The 23,345-nt window shown below is 48.2% G+C and overlaps 1 long non-coding RNA gene across 1 annotated transcript in view; it reads left to right on the plus strand.

Moving 5' to 3' along the window:
* The window catches only part of LOC119977714, a 67,688-nt gene that overhangs the window by 13,003 nt on the left and 31,340 nt on the right, over nt 1-23,345 (plus strand). Inside the window, exons 2-3 of the long non-coding RNA XR_005463269.1 lie at nt 17,486-17,571; nt 22,532-22,657. This is a non-coding gene — a long non-coding RNA (uncharacterized LOC119977714). The remainder of the gene's footprint in view (nt 1-17,485; nt 17,572-22,531; nt 22,658-23,345) is intronic.

Consider the following 23,345-nt stretch of genomic DNA (forward strand, 5'->3'; position numbering starts at 1 on the left):
ACCCCAGGACTAACCTCCAACCCCCATTGTGATTGACCAGACCATCCAGTTTACCCGTTGAATTTTAAGCACTTCCAATCTCACCCCTTCCCCTCATTCCGAAAACCATGTTAGGGCGTTCCTCGTCTTCACGTTGCGCTCCACCAGCCTCTGAATTCAGTAGATCATTTTCCAATACCTTCAGCATGATGCCATCATCAAACACATCTTCCCCTCTCCTCCCCTTTCAGCATTCCAAAGGGACAATTCCATCTATGATACCCACTACCTTTCCTAATGCGCCAGTCCATATAAAAGAGGGCAATGCAACACCTCTTTTACCACCTCCCTTCTCACTATCCAAGTTTCCAAAAACTCATTCCAGGTTGAACAGTAAAACAGTAATTGACTTATCCATCTTTTAATTTAGCAAACCGTATTCATGATAGGATCCCTTTGAACACTGAGGGGACCAAACACAATTAGAACTGTTTTCTGCAGTGGGTAGCTAAACCCACTGGCCAGACTGGCTCCTCAGACACTGGGGCGCCATTTTGAAAGAGGACGTGACGATGGCACGGTTCACTTGTGATATTTAAAATCTGGAAACCAGCACCGTGGCTGCCAAGCGAGATTGTAGGACAATTGAAGGCTTTATTGAACTAGATGTTTCCCCAAGCAGCACAGGTACAGAATGCAGCAGCTAGGGAAACACAGACTCTTATACTCCGCCTTACTGGGCGGAACCAGCAGGCAGGCTTCAGCAATGATCTTACAGTATCAGGTACCTCCAACACCAATGATCTTACAGCATCAGGTACCTCCAACCTAGGTACCGTAATACCCCTAATACTGACTACCACATTCACCCCCTGTTAAAAAAATGATTCTGGCGGGGGTAATGGTCTCGCATTATACAGTGGTGGAGGTTATGGCGGTACCCGTCGGTGGTAGATTTTACACGGTGCCTTTTACATGTCACACAAATTATTTACAGGTATTTATTTACAGGTACATTTCATAATGAAGCTATTAGTCGATCGGGGGCCCTGGTCATCCTCTGATCGTTGCAGTTTCGGCGATGATGCAGGCACCGGCTCGGGCATCCATGACTCCGGGAGTGTGACCTCTTCAGCTTCATCACCCCTGGGTGGGACCAGTGGAAGGACCGATCCACCTGGGAAGGGGGCAGCCGTGGGGTGCACCGGGGAGGCGGGTGGGTGGGGTTGGTGAGGGGGGTGTGGGCGGGGATCCAGCGGGTGCCAAGTCCCGGAGGGAGACTGTATCCTGCCGGCCGTCGGGGTATGCCACATAGGCGTACTGAGGGTTAGCATGAAGGAGGTGTACCCTCTCGACCAGCTGGTCCAACTTGTGCGCCCGCACGTGTTTGCGGAGCAGAATGGGTCCAGGAGTTGCCAGCCAGGTTGGGAGCGAGGTCCCAGAGGAGGACCTCCTAGGGAAGAGAAGGAGACGTTCATGAGGTGTTTCGTTGGTCGTGGTACACAGCAGTGATCGAATGGAGTGGAGTGCATCGGGGAGGACCTCCTGCCAGCGGGCGACTGGCAGATTCGTGGACCGTTGGGCCAGTAGGACGGTTTTCCAGACCGTTCCATAGAACAGTACAGCACAGAACAGGCCCTTCGGCCCTCGATGTTGTGCCGAGCAATGATCACCTATACTCAAGCCAACGTATCCACCCTATACCAGTAACCCCCCCAATTAACCTTATTTTTTTAGGCCACTAAGGGCAATTTAGCATGGCCAATCCACCTAACCCGCACATCTTTGGACTGTGTGAGGAAACCGGAGCACCCGGAGGAAACCCACGCACACACGGGGAGGACATGCAGACTCCACACAGACAGTGACCCAGCCGGGAACTGAACCTGGGACCCTGGAGCTGTGAAGCATTTTGCTAACCACCATGCTACCGTGCTGCCCACACGTTCTCCCTCTCCACCTGCCCATTTCCCCGTGGGTTATAACTGATCGTCCTGCTCGAGGAAATGCCCTGCTGAGCAGGAATTGACGCAATTTGTCGCTCATGAAGAAGGACCCTCTATAGCTGTGGACGTAGGCGAGGAAACCGAACAGGGTAAAGATGCTGTGGAGAGCTTTAATGACAGTGGCAGCGGTCATGTCGGGACAGGGGATGGCGAACGGGAACTGGTAGTACTCGTCAATCACGTTCAGGAAGTACGTATTGCGGTCGGTGAAGGGAAGGGGCCCTTTGAAGTCCATGCTGAGGCGTTCAAAGGGGCAGGAAGCCTTCTCCAGGTGCGCTTTCTCTGGCCGGTAGAAGTGCGGCTTGCACTCTCTGCAGATTTGGCAGTTCCTGGTGATGGTCCTGAGCTCCTCAATGGAGTAGGGCAGGTTGCAGGTTTTGATGAAATGGAAGAAACGAGTTACCCCCGGGTGGCAAAGATCATCGTGGAGGGTCCGGAGTTGGTCCACTTGTGCGTTGGCACATGTGTCACGGGATAGGGCATCAGGAGGCTCGCTTAGTTTCCCGGGGCGATACAAGATCTCGTAGTTGTAGGTGGAGAGCTCAATCCTCCACCGCAAGATCTTATCGTTCTTTATCTTGTCCCGCTGTGCATTATCGAACATGAAAGCTACCGACCGTTGGTCAATGAGGTGCGTGAATCCCCTGCCAGCCAGGTAATGCCTCCAGTATCACACAGCTTCTACTATGGCCTGGGCCTCCTTTTCAACGGAGGAATGGTTTCAGAGGCATTCGGGGTGCGTGAGAAGAAGGCCACGGGCCTGCCCGCTTGGTTGAGTGTGGCCGCCAGAGCTACATCAGATGTGTCGCTCTCGACTTGGAAGGGAAGGGATTCATCGATTGCGTGCATCGTGGCCTCTGCGATGTCTCCCTTTATGCAACTGAAGGCCGACGGGGAAAACCGTGTATTGGATTAGTGGGCGGGCCTTGTCCGCATAATTGGGGACCCACTGGCCGTAATATGAAAAAAAGTTTCAGGGCCTTGGAGCAGTGTGGGAGGAGGAACTCCATGAGGGGGCGCATGCGTTCGGGTCGGGGCCTATGACTCCATTGTGCACTACGTAGCTGAGGATGACTAGACAATCGGTGCTAAATACACATTTCTCCTTTTGTATAGGTCAGGTTAAGGAGATTGGCAGTATGGAGAAATTTGCGGAGGTTGGTGTCACGGTCCTGCTGGTCGTGGCCGCAGATGGTGACGTTGTCGAATACGGAAATGTGACCCGCAAACCGTACCGGTCAACCATTTGGTCCATCTCCCGTTGAAAGACCGAGACCCCATTTGTGACACTGAAGGGAACCCGTAGGAAGTGGTAGAGCCACCTATCTGCTTCGAATGCAGTGTACTTGCGGTCGTCCGGGCGAATGGGGAGCTGGTGGTAGGCGGATTTGAGGTCCACCGTGGAAAAGACCTTGTATTGTGCAATCTGATTGACCAAATCAGATATGCGGGGGAGAAGGTACATCGAGCTGCATATACCTGTTGATGGTCTGACTATAGTCGATGACCGTCCTGTGCTTCTCCCCGGTCTTTACAACCACAACTTGAGCTCTCCAGGGGCTGTTGCTTGCCTCAATAATACCTTCCTTCAGTAACCGCTGGACTTCCGATCTAATGAAGGTCCGGTCCTGGGCGCTGTACCGTCTACTCCTGGTGGCGACGGGTTTGCGATTAGGGGTGAGATTGGCAAAAAGGGAAGGCAGGTTGACCTTGAGGGTCGCGAGACTGCAGACAGTGAGGGGGGGGGGGGGGGGGGTGGTATACGGCCGCCGAATTTAAGCTCTGGAGGTTACATTGGAAGTCCATTCCCATTAGTGTGGCAGCGCAGAGGTGAGGGAGGACGTAGAGTTGGAAATTCTTAAACTCTCTTCCCTGGACTGTGAGGTTAGCTATGCAGTACCCCTTGATCTCTACAGAGTGAGACCCGGAGGCCAGGGAGATTCTATGGTTAACTGGGAGTATATGGAGGGAACAGTGCCTTACCGTGTTGGGGTGTATAAAGCTCTCTGTGCTCCTGGAGTCGATCAGGCAGGATGTCTTGTGTCCATTGATGAGCACAGTCGTTGTAGCGGTCGAAAGAGTTCGGGGCCGAGACTGGCCGAGTATCACCGAGGCGAGTCGTGGCAGAAGCTGATGGATCTCCTCGGGCGGTGTGTGGTCATCCGAATCAGGGTCTTGAGACTCCAGCCAAGGTGGCGGTGCCCAAGGGTCGCACATGGCCGGGGGTGGGCAAGATGGGGGTGCCCATGAATCGCATGTGGTCTCTGGGGTTACAAGATGGCAGCGCCCGGGGTTCGCACGTGGCTCGCGGGATCAAAGATGGCGGCACCCACGAGCCGCACGTGGCCTGCGATGAGAGTAATGGCGGCAGCCCGGGTTCGCCCCCGGAGACAGTGGCGACCGTCCGGGCCTGGCATACCGCCACGAAATGTCCCTTTTTTCCACAGCCCTTGCAAGTTGCGGAGCGGGCCGGGCAGCGTTGGCGGGGGTGCTTGGCTTGCCCGCAAAAATAACATCGGGGCCCCCCAGGGTTGCCTGGCAGCCGCGTGGCACAAGCTTGTTGGGGGATGCGTCGGAATCGGCTGCGGGTGGGGTCCACGCTGCCCATGGGGCTGCCGCGTGGTCGGGGACGTACGCTCGGGCGTTGCGGGAGGCTACGCCTATGGAGCTTGTGAGGGCCCGTGCCTCCTTGAGACTTAGCGTCTCTTTTTCTGCAGCCGCTGGCGGATCTGAGAGGGCAGCATACCTGCAACAAAGGCGTCCTGGATTAAAGGTTCAGTGTGGTCGTTGACTGAAACTTGCGGACAGTCACCGTTCCTACCTAGTACCAGCAGTGCGCGGTAGAATTCGTCTAGCGATTTCCCCCGGAGTTTGCCGTCTGGTAGCTAGAAGATGTCGGGCGTAAACCTGATTTACTGGGCGGATGCAGTGTCCTTTCAACAGGGTCATCGTGGCCTCAAAACCGTCCGTGACTTCGATGATGAGCGTGTAGATTTCTGGGCTCACCCTTGAGTGGAGGACTTGCAGTTTCTGGTCCTCCGAAGGTGTAGTTGTGGCCGTCCTGAAGTAGCCGTTGAAACACGCCAGCCAGTGTTTAAAGGTCACCGCTGAGTTTGCTGCGTGGGGGCTAAGTTGCAGACACTCCGGCTTGATGCGGAGCTCCATTCTTCAAATCTAGTTCAATAAATTGATGCACGATCAATAACTCCCAAAGCGAGATTGTAGGACAATTGAAGGCTTTAATGAACTAGATGTTTTCCCCCATGCAGCAGCTAGGGAAACACAGACTCTTATACTCCACCTTACTGGGCGGAACCAGCAGGCAGGCTTCACCAATGATCTTACAGTATCAGGTACCTCCAACACCAATGATCTTACAGCATCAGGTACCTCCAACCTAGGTACCGTAATACCCCTAATACCGACTACCACATCCAACAAACTGCTTCTCACATTGTTGTCACTTTTGCTGCCAACTATAAATTTGTATATTTTACAAAGCAAAGACTGAACGGTTGATTTTAAAATAGACTGAATTATACCCACCCTCCATGGTCTAATTACCCCAACCTTCTCAGCCTGCTTCACCCGAAGGCTACATGACTCACCATGTAATTAGAAACCTCGTTAGAATTATACACCTAATCTGCATTTTGATATTTTGGTTTTGGCCTTAGACTTGTGTAATACAGCAGGAGGTCATCCCATCCATCAAGCCAGTACTAGATCTTGGAAAGAATTGTTCAATTAGCCCAAACTCTTAACCCAACGCCCTGTAAATTTCTCCTTTTCAAGTATATATCTAATTCTCTTTGAAAGTTACTGTTGGAATTTGCTCCCCCATCCGTTCAGACAGTGCATTTCACATCACAATAAGTTGAAGCTTCAAAAATCTCCTAATCCCCCTGGCATTCTTGCCAATTGCCTGAAATCTGTGGGTGGAATTTAATGCCCTTCCCAGTGGTGGGTTTGGTGACGGGGGCATTTATTTGGACAGGAGGGTGGCAGGTGAACATATGTACATATGAGCATGTGAACTCTGAGCAGAAGTAGGCCATTTTGTTCTTTCAGCCTCTTCTGCCATTCAATAAGATCAGGACTGATCTGATTGTGGCCTTAAATCCACATTCCCTACCGCTCTGGTGACCTTTGACTCCCTTGTTAGTCAAGAATCATATCTACCTCTGCCTTAACAAAAAAGAATAACAATTGATCATGCCTCCACCACACTCTGAGGAAGGGAATTCCAAAGACTTAAGACCCCAGCTGTATTAGATTGAAAATAATTAACCTGAATTTGTGCCCGAGAAAGAAAAAAATCGCATGAATCTTGCAAAAAATGAAATTGCTACCATTGCAAAGATTTGAACAATATTGCGGACTGTTACTCAGTAGCATTCTAAACGGCAGTAGCATTGAGGAAAGGGTCAGCTACATCGTGTTGTGAGCAGAAGGGAAGAGTTAAGTTTAATAGCTGGGAGATGAGTGAGGGTGATACTAAAACCCCCAAGCAAAGGTTTTGAAAACTTCAGTGCATATCTCCAACCCAATGTCAAGTCATCAGATCTACCAATAAAAGTTTCAAAGCCGGAGGCAAGAACCGGGTGAGTCTGTTAAAAATTCCTTATTACAATTGAAAAATGCAGCCATAAAGTGTAAATTCAAGGAAACAGGTGAAATTCAGCTCATTGGGCTCTGCACACCCTGAATATTGGAAAGGACAAGCTTACAATATTGCAGGCTTTCGACAGGACCAGAGCACATGAAGTCATGAGGAGAAAGATGAAGACGCTCACTACCCAAAAGGCTATTTCAGTTAAGTCAAGGGCAAGGCAGCATGGTTGCCACAGTGAAACAGCAACAGCACACCAAACAGAGAAAGATGTGGAAGAGCCATGGATGACCACTAGTTGTCAGAGAGAAGGAAATGCCCTACATGTGGATTAAACTGCAGAACTCCTAGTAGACCCAATCACTGAGAAAAGATGTGCAAAAGAAGGAAAGAAGATGCTAAATGACTCATCAGAGACAGAGCAACAGGGTGAATGAGTAAGAAAAGAAACCAAAACATCCATATCCTGGGAGATGATGATGAGTTTGAGAACACAGTAGGCATAAGAACTATAAAACAGGATTAGATGGCTGTTGCAATTGTTGCCAGAGAAAAAAAAAACAGTCAACAATTCAGGCCAGGATGAGGGTGAGAAATAAGCCCACAACCTTAAACCTGAAGATGAAGATTGATACCAGAGTGCGGAGTAACCTCATGCCCCTCAGACTGCAACAGAAGATCCTGTGTTGAGAATTGGTGAAAATTAAGAGGAAGGAAATTAAATTGGAATAAAATAAATCAGGGAATTGATGAGGGCAGCTGTATGAAGAGAGTTTGAGATCTGATTTAGCATATCCATGAGCAAAGCGAGTGTTTACCTATGTGACTAGAGGAAAACAATGGGATATAGAAGGGACAATTTCAAAAGTGGAGAGACAAGGAAATTGGCACGTACATATGAAAAGCCGGATCCATAGTGTGGGTAACATCAAAAGGAAAAAAATATATATTCCTAGAACATATCTGGGGAAAGGGGACATAGTTGCAGTACAATAACTGGGGAAAGGAGATACAGTCACAAACACCATCACAGCCATACCAAGCTGCAGAAACAGTCTCTCAAAAATAAGTTACTGCTAAACAGGCAGTTGGTTAATGTCAGAACTTGAACCGAGCAGATTTTGCCTTCGCTGAAACAGAAGACTGTTTTCACAAACGTGGCAAATAATCTGTGTGGTAACTATCTGCTGGATTTAGCTCATAGAGTTATATAATATTGGATGCTGGTTGGGAACATAGTGGTGTCTCAGAGTTCAGGGAACGTTGGGAACCAAGGGTTACGTCATGTAATACTGTGCGTGTATAGCCATCAGGGTACAAATGCATTGTACTGTATTACAGTGCTTATTGTCATGTGATTTTCTTTCCTTTTTAAATGAATAAGTATGCTTTATTAATGGTTCACACAATGACTAGTTCCTCACTGGTTTGTATATTTTTCCTCACAGTATACCAAATTGAATATATACACCACTAAGAACCGGTGTTCTAAGTTACCCTTCTGGGTTTCGAGATACCCTTGCATTTAATATCAGTGGAGTTCTTAACACCTGATTTTTTTTGAATGGACGCCTAAGGGTAGGGGCTCTGAAACTGAGGAACATCCTGCTAAAGGCATATGAGGAACTGAGATTTAATAACCCAAATCAGGGGGCTCAGTGTGGAGAAGATGTTCACTGTATGTTCTGCATCACTGAAACGGATGGTCCTGCAATCCTGGGGTTGAGAAATCTGAAGAGGAGAGGCATGGTGGCACAGTGGTTAGCACTGCTGCCTCACACACCAGGGATCCAGGTTAAATTCTGGCATTAGGTGGCTATTGGTGGAGTTTGCATGTTGTCCCCATGTCTGTGTGGGTTTCCTCTGGGTGCTCCAGTTTCCTCTCAGTCCAAAGATATGCAGGGGTCAGGTGGATTGACCATGATAAATCACCCCATTTGACCTTTAACATGAGTCATGATGTGTCCTAGCAGAAAATAGAGGGGACAGAGGATGTAAAGGAGCAGATGGCACAACTGATGATATCAAGATCTATGGTGCAGTTGAAAAACATCATGATGACCATCTATTCTACATGAAGCAGTCAAATTAACCAGGAAAGCTGGGATCAAGTTAAATGCGAACAAAATGCATTATCTTGTGAAGGTGACAAAGTGTCAGTTCTTTGGAATGGTGCACACACCTGTTATGATCCTTGGCTTAGGTTGTTGATGAGATCCTCTTGGGGACTAATTATTTTTATGGTAGACAAAGTGTGAGTTTTAAGATGCTTACTAAATCAATATAGCCACAAAATGCCATGGACTTTGAAGAAACAAAAATAAACTTTACGATACAAGTTCCGAAAGATAAAATAATTTACAATACCAATCTTATTCCTAGAGTATGCATATTAACAGGCAAATTGCGGTCAAGCACACCACTCTACAGAATAAATGACAGATGTGACCGAACCAAGTTCCATGGATTTCTCAACAACCCACTCTGACATTTGTCAAATCGCACTAAAACTCTGTCTCACAAGACGTTCTCCAGAGCCCATTTCACTTAATATTCTGCTCCCTGCAGCCCTTTTTCTAATTGGAATCTGTTTCTCCATGTCTTATCTCAACTGGGATCTATTCCGGTCCCTTTTCTCTTGGCTCTGCCTCTGGGACATTTTTGAGATCTCACCCTGTCCCCTCCCTTGTTCAGGACCTCTCCCTGCAAAGCTGTGGTGCTGCCCACTCAGTCACCTAACCTGGGTTTTCACACCCTTTTCTCCCTATATGCAGGTGCACAGGGTCAGTCATGGCCCTGGGGAACTTGAAGTATCCGAACTGCGCATGTGCATCCAGGGCCCGGCTAGTGCACGCACGGCAATCTCGAGGTTCATCGGGAGTTCTTGACCTCTGAGGTAAGTTTGGGTTTCTTAAAACAGCGATGGGGGGGTCAAGCCAAATCCTGATTAAGCCACATTTATCTCTGAGATGGAAGGTACAAGAGAATAGAAAAAGTTGAGAAGTTCCTTGGCGTGATCCAATACGTGGGTTCTTTCATACCTCACATGTCACAACCCACAACAAACCTATGAGACTTGATGAGTGAGGATGTTGAGTATCAGTGGTGAGAGTCACATGAGAGGAGTTTCAGCAGACCCAAAGAAGAAATGTGCAAGGAGGCCAGCCTGTCAACTATAACAGAGAGAAACCTGTCACTCTGCATATTGATGCTTCTATGAATGGAATGAGAGTAGTCCTGGTACAAGAGGGAAAACTGACAGCTGATATTGGAGCTTTGAATGTGAATGCTGACACCAGATATGCCAACTTGAAAGAAAGTTTTGTCAATTGTGTATGAATGTAAGAAATTCCATACGTGCACCTATGTGACAAAGTTCAAAGTAGAGTGCAAGCAAAATTGTTGGTGAAGCTGAGACTCCAAGCTCATACCTCATCGAGAAATTAGAAGAAACGGATTCTATATTTGACCTGGTACCTGAGGTGACAAAACAAAAAAGATCAACAACATGAGTAACATCACTAACCCGTGAGACAACATCAACAGCATCACTAACCAGCGAGACATCAACAGCATCACGAACCAGTGAGACAACATCCATCGCATCACTAACCAGTGAGACAACATCAACATCATCACTAACCAGTGAGACAACATCAACAGCATCACTAACCAGTGAGACAACATCAACAGCATCACTAACCAGTGAGACAATATCAGCAGCATCACTAACCAGTGAGGCAACATCCACAGCATTACTAACCAGTGAGACAATATCCACCGCATCACTAACCAGCGAGACAATATCAGCAGCATCACTAACCAGTGAGGCAACATCCACAGCATTACTAACCAGTGAGACAACACCCACAGCATCACTAACCAGTGAGACAATATCAACAGTCACTAACCAGTGAGGCAACATCCACCGCATCACTAACCAGTGAGACAATATCAACAGCATCACTAACCAGTGAGACAACATCCACCGCATCACTAACCAGTGAGACAACATCAACAGCATCACTAACCAGTGAGACAGCATCAACAGCATCATTAACCAGCGAGTCAACAGCATCATTAAGCAGTGAGACAACATCCACCGCATCACTAACCAGTGAGACAACATCCACAACCTCACTAACCAGTGAGACAACATCAACAGCATCAGTAACCAGTGAGACAACATCAACAGCATCACTAACCAGCGAGACAACATCAACAGCATCACTAACCAGTGAGACAACATCAACAGCATCATTAACCAGCGAGTCAACAGCATCATTAACCAGTGAGACAACATCCACCGCATCACTAACCATGAGACAACATCCACCGCATCACTAACCAGCGAGACAGCATCACTAACCAGCGAGACAACATCAACAAGGTCATCATCAAGCAGCGCAACATCAACAGCATCAGTAACCAGTGAGACAACATCAACAGCGTTACTAACCAGCGAGACAACATCAACAGCATCATTAACCAGTGAGACAACATCCACCGCATCACTAACCATGAGGCAACATCCACCGCATCACTAACCAGCGAGACAGCATCACTAACAGCATCACTAACCAGCGAGACAACAGCATCATTAACCAGTGAGACAACATCCACCGCATCACTAACCATGAAGCAACATCCACCGCATCACTAACCAGCGAGACAGCATCACTAACAGCATCACTAACCAGCGAGACAACATCAACAGCATCACTAACCACAAAAGTTCATAAGCACGACACAAATTTTTCAACACTTGTCTATTACTGTTAATGGATACTGAAATTAATATTTTACTGCCACTTCAAAGGTAAAATCCATTATTTTTTGAGGGGCTGTTATTTCCTTGTCAGTTGGAGAGAATTTCTTACCTGAGAATGCAGGCTGGCATCATGTGTGACCCAGCAGACTGAAGCTCAAAGCAGGGCAATGTCCTTCAGTGAAATCCAAAGGCCACCAACCACAGCCCACCACAGGTCTCAGCCAAATGCGGTCCTCCTGGCATTTTTCTTCTGAATTAAGATTCTGCATCAGATCCAGCTGTGGCTCAGAAGTACGAATGATGTGACTGATTTAGACCATTATATCTTGGAGCAGAATTAGGCCATTCGACCCATCGAGTTTGCTCCACCATCCAATCTGCGCCTGTCAAAATCCCGCTGGAAACTATCCTGATGTGTTCAGCTGCGATAAGGGCGATTAGCGGCCTCCCATCAGTAACTTCTGCACTCAATTCTTCTGCCAGTGTGCATAACCTCACACTATTTTTCCATGTTGTATTCCATCTGCCACTTCTTTGGCCACTCTCCTAGCCTGTCCAAGTCCTTCTGCAGCCTCCCCACTTCCACAACACTACCTGCCCCTCTACATATCTTCTACAAACTTAGCAACAATGCCCTCAGTTCCTTCTTCCAGATCATTAATGCTTATCGTGAATAATTGTGGTCCCATCACTGACCCCTGCGAACACCACTAGTCACCGGCTGCCATCCTGAAAAAGACCCCTTTATCCCCACTCTCTGCCTTTTGCCAGTCAGCCAATCCTCTATCCATGCCAGTAACCTGCCCCTAACACCATGGGCTCTTATCTTATTTAGCAGCCTCTTGCATCCCAAAAACCCTGGAATGCTTTCTTTGGCCATCGGAAGACTGTTGCTGATTCCAGTAGACTCCGGGCCATCATAGGATGGTTGGCAACCCTATCCAACCGACTCTTAGCAAAACCTTTCATGATTTTGAACAATGGTTTTTGCCACTTGCTGATTCATTAGCTTGGTAATGGATGCTTTCTCACTCTTCTCCAGCCCCAGATACCTTTCTCATTCATGTTGTAGCCAATCCTGTATAAAGAGGATTGAAAGTGGCTATGATAAGAATCTTCATGTTGTAAACTGATTACCATTGGAGGAATAAATGTAAATCCGTGCTTTTCTATAATAAAAGAACTATCATGCTGATGTAGCAATGTAACAATGACCCTGTTTGAGAAGTAGGGACTGGTTAAACAGCTGTCTTGTAATGCAGAACAAGGCCAGCAGTGCGGGTTCAATTCCCGTACCGGCTTCCCCAAACAGAATGTGGCAACTAGGGGTTTTTCACAGTAACTTCATTGAAGCCTACTTGTGACAATAAGTGATTATTATTATATTATTCAGTACCTGTCGCTGATTAACAATATTAAATGTGCAAGTATGAATATATAAACAGCGAGGATCAGTCTGCATAATTACTGTGTTCATAGAATCATAGAATCCCTACAGTGCAGAAGGAGACCATTTGGCCCATCAAGTCTGCACCGATTGATGTCCCACCCTATCCCTGCAACCCCATAACCTAACCTTCACATCCCTGCACACTAAGGGGCAATTTAGCATGGCCAATCCACCTATCCCGTACATCTTTGGACTTTGGAAGAAACTGGAGCATCCAGAGCAAACCCAGGAAGACACGGGGAAAACGTACAAACTCTGCACAGACGGTGACCTAAGGCCAGTATTGAACCCGGATCCCTGGCACTGTGAGGCAGCAGTGCTAACCACTGTGCTACTGTTCCGTCCCATTGTTGTTTCTGGAAATTTTCAGTTCACCACATTGTTAACAAAGGTTTCTGCTCCCCATGTTGCCAAATCCAGTATTGTTCCCTGCAGTGACAATCCGTAGAAATGTTCCCTTCTGAGTGTTGCCAACTCTCTGGGATAATTTCCTCCCACGACTAGAACAGCACACCATGCCTCCCTAAGAAAACTGAAGGATCTCCCTAAAATAAAAGCAAAATATTGCGGATGCTGGAAAAACTCAGTGTCTGGTGGCATCTGTGGAGAAAGAAACGTAGTTAAAATTTTGAGGCCAATATGACTCTTCTTTGGAACTAAAGATAGTAGAGGTGTGACTGGCTTCATGCTGTTGAAAAGGAGGGAAGGGTAGGTGGAGCAAAATAAGTAGTCAGGGATAGGTTAGAGGTCGGGGTGATTAAATACCAAAGGTGACATGGAACACGACAAAGGCAGTGGTAATGATAATATTAAAATCTAAATTTTTGGTCTTGAGTACGTGTTAACAGCACAATATAGGTCCGCTCTGTCTGAAAGCAAAAGTAGCAGAATGTGCTAATGACAGAGAAAAGGTCAGTGCTATCTAAAAGCAAAAGCAGGATTAGGCATTTTACAGTTTTTTTGACTCAATATTGTGTTCAACAACTTCAGACCATGAAACCTGTGCTCCTTTTTGAACCCCCCCCCCCCCCCCCCCCCCCCCCCCCCCCCAAGTCTTCAACACCACAATCCCAGCCAAGCTCATATCAAAGCTCCAAAACCTAGGACTTGGCTCCCCACTCTGCAACTGAATCCTCGATTTTCTGACCAACAGAACACAATCAGTAAGAATGAACAACAACATCTCCTCCACAATAGTCCTCAATATCGGGGCCCCGCAAGGCTGCGTACGTAGCTCTACTCCCTGTGCACACAAGATTGTGTGGCAAAATTTGGTTCCAACTCCATCCACAAGTTTGCTGATGATATGGCCATAGTGGGCCGGATCTCGAATAATGACGAGTCAGAATACAGGAGGGAGATAGAGAACCTAGTGGAGTGGTGCAGCGACAACAATCTCTCCCTCAATGCCAGCAAAACTGAAGAGCTGGTCATTGACTTCAGGAAGCAAAGTACTGTACACACCCCTGTCAGCATCAACGGGGCCGAGGTGGAGATGGTTAGCAGTTTCAAATTCCTAGGGGTGCACATCTCCAAAAATCTATCCTGGCCCACCCACGTCGACGCTCCCACCAAGAAAGTACAACAGTGCCTATACTTCCTCAGGAAACTAAGGAAATTCGGCATGTCCACATTAACTCTTACCAACTTTTACAGATGCACCACAGAAAGCATCCTATCTGGCTGCATCACAGCCTGGCATGGCAACTGCTCGGCCCAGGACCGCAAGAAACTTCAGAGAGTCGCGAACACCGCCCAGTCCATCACACAAACCTGCCTCCCATCCATTGAGTCCATCTACACCTCCCGCTGCCTGGGGAAAGCGGGCAGCATAATCAAAGACCCCTCCCACCCGGCTTACTCACTCTTCCAACGTCTTCCATCGGACAGGAGATACAGAAGTCTGAGAACACGCACATACAGACTCAAAAACAGCTTCTTCCCCGCTGTTACCAGACTCCTCAATGACCCTCTTATGGACTGACCTCATTAACACTACACCCTGTATGGTTCATCCGATGCCGGTGCTTATTTAGTTACATTGTACACCTTGTGTTGCTGTATTATGTATTTTCTTTTATTCCCTTTTTTTCCCATGTACTTAATGATTTGTTGAGCTGCTCGCAGAAAAATACTTTTCACTGTACCTCGGTACACGTGACAATAAACAAATCCAATCCAATCCAAGCACCAGTCTGTTTCTTATGTTTTTCTTTTCAGAAAGTATTGTGCCAGATAGTGGATGCAAAGTTCTATAGATTCCGGAATGGTTCTGGCAGATTGGAAGATAGAAAATATCACCCCACTATTGAAAAAGGAGGGAGAGAGAAAGCGTGGAACAACAGACTGTTAGCCTTGTATTAGCAGGAGGGCATCTGTTATGAAGGATGTGATAAATGTGCACGTAATTAATAACAATCTGATTGGGCATAATCAACCTGGATTTATGAATGGAAAATCCCATTTGACAAACCTGTTGGAGGTTTTTGAGGATATTACTAATAGAATCACTAAATGGACTTGGAGCTTCAGAAGGCTTTCAATAAAGTCCCCCACACGAGGCTGGTTAGCAAAATTAAAGCAAATGAGAGAGCGGGTAATATAAGGATTCATTAACAGGTAGAGAACAGAGGTTAAGAATAAATGGGTCATTCTCATATTGACAGGCTGTGACTAGTGAGGTACAGAAAGGATCAGTACTTGGGACCTAGCTGTTCACAATATATATGAATGATTTAGATGTGGGGCCCAAATTAATATTTCCAAGCTTGCAGATGAAACAGAGTTGGGTTGGAAAATATGTTTTCAACAAGGAAGATGCAAAGCGACTTCAATAGTATTTGGCCAGACTTAGTGAGTGGCCAAGAACATGGCAGATGGGGCAGCACGGTAGCATAGTGGTTAGCACTATGGCATCACAATGCCAGGGTCCCCAGGTTCAATTCCCGCTTGGGTCACTGTCTGTGCAGAGTCTGCATGTTCTCCCCGTGTCTGCGTGGGTTTCCTCCCACAGTCCAAAGATGTGCCAGTTGGGTGGATTGGCCATGCTAAATTGCCCTTGGGTTATATGGGGCTGCAAAGTTACGGGGATAGGGTGGAGGTATGGGGTTAAGTAGGGTGCAGACATGATGGGCCGAATGGCCTCCTTCTGCACTGTAAATTCTATGAATAGAATGTGGAAAAATGTACGATTACCCACTTTGGTAGGAGGAACAGATGTGCAGAATATTTAATAAATAGTGAGATGTAGATGTGCAAAGGGACCAGGGTGTCCTTGTCAATAAGTCACTTGAATTTTTCAAGGAGGTGACTAGATATATAGATGAGGGCAGTGAAGTTGATCTAGTCTACATGGACCTTCGGTAAGGATTTTGACAAGGTCCCGCATGGGAAAATGATCAAGAAGGTTAGAGCCATGGGATCCAGGGAAATTCAAAAAATTGGATCCAAAACTGGCTTCAGTACAGGAGGCAACGGTTGAATATTATTAACTGGAAGCTGTGTCCAGTGGTGTCCTGCAGGGATTGGTGCTGGGTCCCTTGCTGTTTGTAGTGTAAATTAATGATCTAGATGCGAATGTGGAGAGTACGATCAGTAATTGTTTAGATGACGCGAAAATTAATGTTGTGGTGAGTAGCGAGGAGGAAAGCCTTAGCTTACAGGGTGATATAGCTGGGCAAGTCCGATGGATAGGACATTGGCAAATGGCAATTAACCCTGAAAAGTGTGAGGTGAAGCATTTTGGGAAGACTAACAAGGGAAAAGAATACACAGTGAATGGTAGGATACTAGGAGGTACAGAGGACCAGAGGAATCTTGGTGTGCATGCCTAAAGATCCCTGAAGCAGCCAGACAGATAGAAAAGATGGTTAAGAGCACATTTTAGATATTTGCCTTTATTAGCCAAGGCATAGCATATAAGAGCAGGGAGGTTATGGTGGAGCTGTATAAAACGCTTGTTAGGCCACAGCTAGAGTACTGGGTGCAGTTCTGGTTGCCACATTATAGGAAGGATGTGATTATACTTAAAAGGGTGCAAAGGAGATTCACCAGGTTGTTGCCTGGGCTGGAGCATTTCAGCCAAGAAGCAAAGCTGGTTGGGGTTGGTTTCCTTAGTGTAGAGAAGGCTGAGGAGGAACCTGATTGAAGTGTACAAAAGGGAAATAGATAGGGTAGATAGGAAGAAACTTTCTCTCTTCGTAGAGGGGTCAATAGGTCAATAATCGGGAGCAGAGATTTAAGGTCCAGGTTTAGAGGGAATTTGAGGAAAATCATTTTCACCCAGAGGGTGGTGGGAGATGAGAATCTTTTTACTTCGGGTGGTTGTGAATTTTTGGAATTCTCCACCCCAGCAGGTTGTGGAAACTCAATCATTGAATATGTTTTGAAGAAGAGATTGACAGATATCTAAATACCAATGAAATAAAGAGATATGGGGATAATGTGGGGAAAAATGCATTGAAGTGGATGATTAGCCATGATCGTATTGAATAGCCGAGTAGACTCGATGGGCTGAATGGACGATTCCTGCTCTTATATGTTTACAGTAAGTTAGAACACCAGACTTCTTTAAAGGAAATTGGCCTATCTTAAGAACATAATTTAAGGGCTCCAGTGTCTTGCAATGTCATCTGGAATAATGTACTCTATATTCTATAACCTTACAGCAAACGTTTGTGGAATTGGAGCCAATGGATTCATTGAACGAGACAGTGGTGAAAAGTCATAATTTAATTGGAACAGCAATTGGAAGGTAAATTTATTCTGTCTTCATATTACAGGATCAGGAATCTAATTTAGTAGTAAAACTAACTTAACAGTGGCCATGCATGCAAGGGATTCAAAGTTGAAGGTCAAGGCCAAAAAAATCGCTTGGAATTCTTTGAATGTTCAGATTTTCACAATCATTTATGGTTCATTTTGATTTCTGAATTCAGCTAAATTTTGAAACTTTGATGAGATCATGTTTTGATCTAAGAAGAGTTTTTTAAAAATCAGTTTAAGAGTATCCTGTGGTGAATGTATTCATAATGCATGCACGATACCGTAACCTGTGACCTATGACCTGGAAGTGGTGATATGAACTGCTTCCAGGTACTGTACTGTAACCCCGCTATGGCTCCCCCTCTGGCTCTGCCCTCACCAGGGCCACATATTGGCCAGCCGCCTGTGGGCGGCATTCATCTGTACTACTGACTCTGGCCAGGCAAGTTCATGACTAATAAAGCCTACTGTTCACTTACTCTCTCTGCCTCACTGTGAATTGAAGGTATATCAATTTATTAGTCATAAACAGCAATATGGAAGCCTCTCCAGAGCCAGACAGGCTATAACTCGACGGCCATGCTCCCGAAGCCAAGGAAATATTCAAACATTGGCTCCGATGCTTCGAGGCCCACCTCGACTCCTCCACAACGCCTCCTTCAGAGACTCTCAAGCTGCGACTCCTCCACGCTCGGGTGAACCACCGAATCTCAGTGATGATCGAGAAAGCAGCCACGTACGAGGCGGCGGTCACAACTCTCAAGGCACACTTCGTGAAGCCCGTAAATGAGGTGTTCACCAGACACCTCCTCACTACACGACGCCAACGCGCCCGAGAATCGCTGGACGAGTATCTCGAAACCCTGACCCTACTCGCGAGGAACTGCAGCTATCGAGATGTTACGGGGGAGGAACATATGAACTCACAGATCCGGGACACCTACGTGATGGGTGTCCACTCGAATTATATCAGGCAGCGTCTGCTGGAAAACGGGACTTCCGACCTGCGGGACACAGTAAAGTTAGCGACCTCGCTAGAGTTGGCCTACCAGAACCTCAGCGCGTTCCCCGTGGGCCTGGCGAACCCCCCGTGGACACCCTCGTCGTGGCCCCCGTCGGACCCGACTACGTCGCAGGCCTGTGCCGCGTGTTGGCCAGCCCAGCCCGGGGAACCGCAGTGCTCCTTCTGCGGCCAGGGTCACACCCCCGACAGCGCTGCCCAGCCCGCACAGCGACGTGTAGCGATTGTGGGGAAAAAGGGGCACTTCACTAGAGTCTGGCTGGGCTGGCCTAAGGCCCAGAAATTGAAAACGCACCAGGCCCGACCCATGGACTCGCAGCCCCACAGACCCCGCAATGCGGCTGCGTGCCTGCCCGGAACGGCCCCGTCAGATGCGTCATCGGCATCGTGCAACTTGTGGGGGCCGCCATCTTGGTCGCCGGCCCCAACACCGACTGACACGTGCGACCGATGGGGGCGGCATCTTGGTCGCCATCTTCACCCCAACCCGACACGTGCGACTCATGGGGGCCGCCATCTTGTGACTCCACCGACCACACAGACTACCCACAGTTGGGCGCAGTCACCCTCGACCAGTCTCAGCCAAAACAGCTGAAGAACTCCATGATGGTCGCCAGGGTCAACGGGCACGAGACCCCCTGTCTTTTCGACTCCGGGAGTACGGAGAGCTTTGTCTACCCCGACACGTAAGGCGCTGCTCCCTCCACATTTACCCAGCCTCCCAAACAATCTCCCTTGCCTCCGGGTCCCAATCGGTTCAGATCCAGGGGTACTGTATCGCCAATCTCACGATGCAGGGCGCAGAGTACGCTCGTTTTAAGCTCTACGTTCTCCCTCACCTCTGCTTGGATTGGACTTTCAATGTAACCACCGAATCCTGACCCTACAGATTGGCGGACCCTTGCCCGCACCCCCCCCCCCTCACTGTGTGCAGCCTCGTGACCCTCAAGATCTCCCCCCCCCTTCACTCTTTGTGAATCTCACCCCCAACTGTAAGCCCATCGCCACCAGGAGCAGGCGGTACAGTTCGCTTGACATGACGTTTATCAAGTCGGAGGTCCAGCGACTGTTGAGTGAAGGGATCATCGAGGCCAGCAACAGACCCTGGAGAGCGCAAGTGGACCGGGGTAAAGAATCGGAAGGTTGTACAGCCAGGCAATTAACCTATTCACGCAACTCGATGCGTACCCCCTCCCCTGCATAGCGGAGATGGTCAACCAGGTCGCGCAGTACCGTGTGTTCTCAACGGTCGATCTGAAGTCGGCCTACCACCAGCTCCCAATCCGCCTGGAAGAGCGCCAATACACTACTTTTGAGGCTCTTCCACTTCCTCAGAGTCCCCTTCGGCGCCACTAACCGAGTCTTGGTCTTTCAGAGAACGATGGATCGAATGGTGGACCAGTACGGTTTGCGGGCTATATACAATGTGACCATCTGCGGCCATGACCAGCAGGACCTTGACGCCAACCTCCAGAGGTTCCTCCAGGCCACCCAATCCCTCAATCTCACATACAACAAAGAAAAATGCGTCTTCTGTACTATCCGACTAGAAATCCTCGCCTATGTCGTAGGGAACGGAGTCCTAGGACTCGACCTTAGGACTACCCCCTCCCGACAGCCTCAAGGCCCTAAAACGATGCCTGGGGCTGTTCTCCTACTACATCCAGTGGGTCCCCAACTATGCGGACAAAGCCCGGCCACTTAATCGAACAACCACGTTTCCCCTGACGGATGAGGCCCGCGCAGCCTTCAGCCGCACCAAAGCCGACATCACCAAGGCCGCAATGCAGGCGGTTGATAAGTCCATCCATTTTCAGGTAGAGAGCGACGCGTCAGACGTCACTCTGGCCGCCACACTCAACCAGGCGGGCAGGCCAGTAGCATTCTTCTCTAGGACCCTCCATGCTTCCGAAATTCAACACCCCTCGGTCGAAAAGGAAGCATAAGCCATAGTGGAAGCCGTGGGGCACTCGAGGCACTACCTAGCCAGTAGGAGGTTCACCCTCGTCACCGACCAATGATCGGTAGCCTTCATGTTTGACAACACACAACGGGGCAAAATGAAAAATTATAAAATCTTGAGGTGGATGATCGAACTCTCCACCTACAATTACGATATCAAGTATCGTCCTGGGAAGCTCAACGAGCCCCCAGATGCCCTGTCCCATGACACATGCGCCAGCGCACAGGATGGCCGACTTTGGGCTATCCACAATGACCTCTGCCGTCCGGGGGCCACCCAGCTGACCCACTTCATTAAGGCCCGCAATCTGCCCTACTCCACCGAGGAGGTCAAGGCCATGACCAGGGACTGCCAAGTCTGTGCGGAATGCAAACTGCACGTCTACCGGCCAGACAAGGCCCACCTGGTAAAGGCCTCCTGGCCCTTTGAGCGCCTAAGCATTGACTTCAAAGGGCCCCTCCCCTCCACCAACCGGAATATATACTTTCTCACCGTCATCGATGAGTACTCCCGCTTCCCCTTCGCCGTTCCCTGCCCCGACATGACCTCAGCCACCGTAATAAAGGCACTGCACAGCATCTTCACACTGTTTGGTTTCCTTGCCTACGCCCACAGCAACCGGGGCACATCGTTCATGAGTGATGAGCTACGTCAGTACCTGCTCAACAAAGGCATCGCCTCGAGCAGGACTACGAGCTATAGCCCGCAGGAAAACGGACAGATGGAGAGGGAGAACTCGACGGTATGGTCCGTTCTTCTGGCCCTTGGGTCATGAAGTCTCCCAATCCCCCGCTAGCAGGAGGTCCTCCCTGACGCCCTCCACTCCATCAGATCGCTCTCTGCATGGCTACGAATGAGACCCCTCACGATCGTTTGTTTATCTTCCCCAGGAAGTCTATCTCCGGGGCCTCACTTCCACCTTGGCTGAAAACTCCGGGACCAGTCTTTCTCCGGAGGCACATGAGGAGCCATAAGACTCCTGGTCGAGAGCGTCCAGCTGGTCCATGCTAACCCCCAGTACGCTTGCATCACGCACCAGGACGGATGGCAAGATACGGTCTCCCTACGGGACCTGGTGCCAGCTGTTTCCCTCGCCAACGCGCCCCCCCCGCCTACATCCCCCCTCCCTGCTGCTTCCCCGCCACCCACAGCGCCCCATACGCTCTCCTGTATTGTCCTGCGCCGACACTGCCGCCACCCATCACCCCACTCCCTACCCCCGCACCCCAACCGTCTCTCAACACCCCGGACTGAGGCTCAAGCTCCAGACACAATGCCCCTGGAGTCACCACCTGCGACAGCTGTGCCCGCCGCACCGCCAGTGCTGCGGAGGTCGAAGAGAACAATCCGGCCTCCAGATAGACTGAATATGTAATGACCCCACGTCACCCCGCTGGACTTGATTTTTTAACAGGGGGTGAATGTGGTGAATGTATTCACCGTAATGCATACATGATGCCATAACCTGTGACCTATGATCTGGAAGTGGTGTGCCACTGTGCCGCCCCGATCTAAGAAGAGTTGATTCCAATCAGGAATGTATTTTGTGGAACAAGTCCACATATAAAAAAAATGTTCACTTCTACGGTCTTAAATGTAGGTTAGAATATTTCTGCTTCAGAACCATGACTTTCCTTTTGGATGAATTCTTTTATGTGTGGAATAATACTTTGGGTACAATTAAATAAATTCGTACCTTTCTGTTTTGAGGTGTGCTGTGTGTGATTTTAAAAAACATTATGCAAGCTATGAAGAAGGATCATTGACCTCTACAGCAGAATTTCTGCAACGTATTCTCATCAAAATAAGATCCGAGTTAGAAATATTAACTTTTACAAATCTACCCCGTTATCTCTTAATTCCAACTTGGTTGAGAGTATTTTAATTAAACAATATAGTCTGTTTTCAGAGCTGCAGAAAGGGTGCAAAAGGGGTGAATTTTAACATATTATCCAATGACATTAGCTCAGAATCTGACGAAAATGGTGGAACACATGAATCAGAATTGCCAGAATCCCCATGCTCAGAACCTACCTGCAAGAAACTCTGCGAAGATGCATTACTGCATAGCAACATGGAACGGATGAGAAGGTAAGAGTTAGAATCCTCTTTGAATGTCAGACTGAATGAAAATGAGTTGATGTAAGTGCACCAGAAATAAACTGTGATGCCTATTTTTCATTCATTCTCAGGGCGTTAGTGTCACCGGCGAGATCAGCATTTATTGCCTGTCCCTAATTGCCCTTGAGAAGGTGGTGGTGAGCCTCCTTCTTCAACCGCTCCAAGCAGTTTAGTACAACTGAGTGGCTTGCTCAGCCATTTCAAAGGGCAATTATGAGTCAACCACATTGCAGTGGATCTAGAGCAGCGTTTTCAAAACTTTCTTTTGTCCTGGTTCCATCCTTCGCCACCCACGCTGGCCGACCATTGCCACCCATGCCAGCTGACCTTCGCCATCCATGCTGCCCAGACTACGCGACCCACTATTTTTGCTTACCTTCAATGTGACGGTTGAGCCTGCTTGGTCCTTACGATCTCGCTTGCCTTGTCATTCAATGTTACATTTCTGCTAAGGACTTCAACTTACATTTATTTTCTCACTGCATCCGTTGGAAAAAAAAATCAAGAGGTTTGTCCTCTGGCTCGCCATGCAGAATCTTCAAATGCCTTTGAAGTTTTGACGATTTTAAACTTTCATTTTCCAGTATTTCCCTGCATATAACACACATGGACTTCTCATCCTGATTTGCATTGGCACATTTAATAAAGCCATACCTTA

The sequence above is a fragment of the Scyliorhinus canicula genome, chromosome 14 (assembly GCF_902713615.1).
Source record: "Scyliorhinus canicula chromosome 14, sScyCan1.1, whole genome shotgun sequence".
Classification (NCBI taxonomy): Eukaryota; Metazoa; Chordata; class Chondrichthyes; order Carcharhiniformes; family Scyliorhinidae; genus Scyliorhinus; species Scyliorhinus canicula.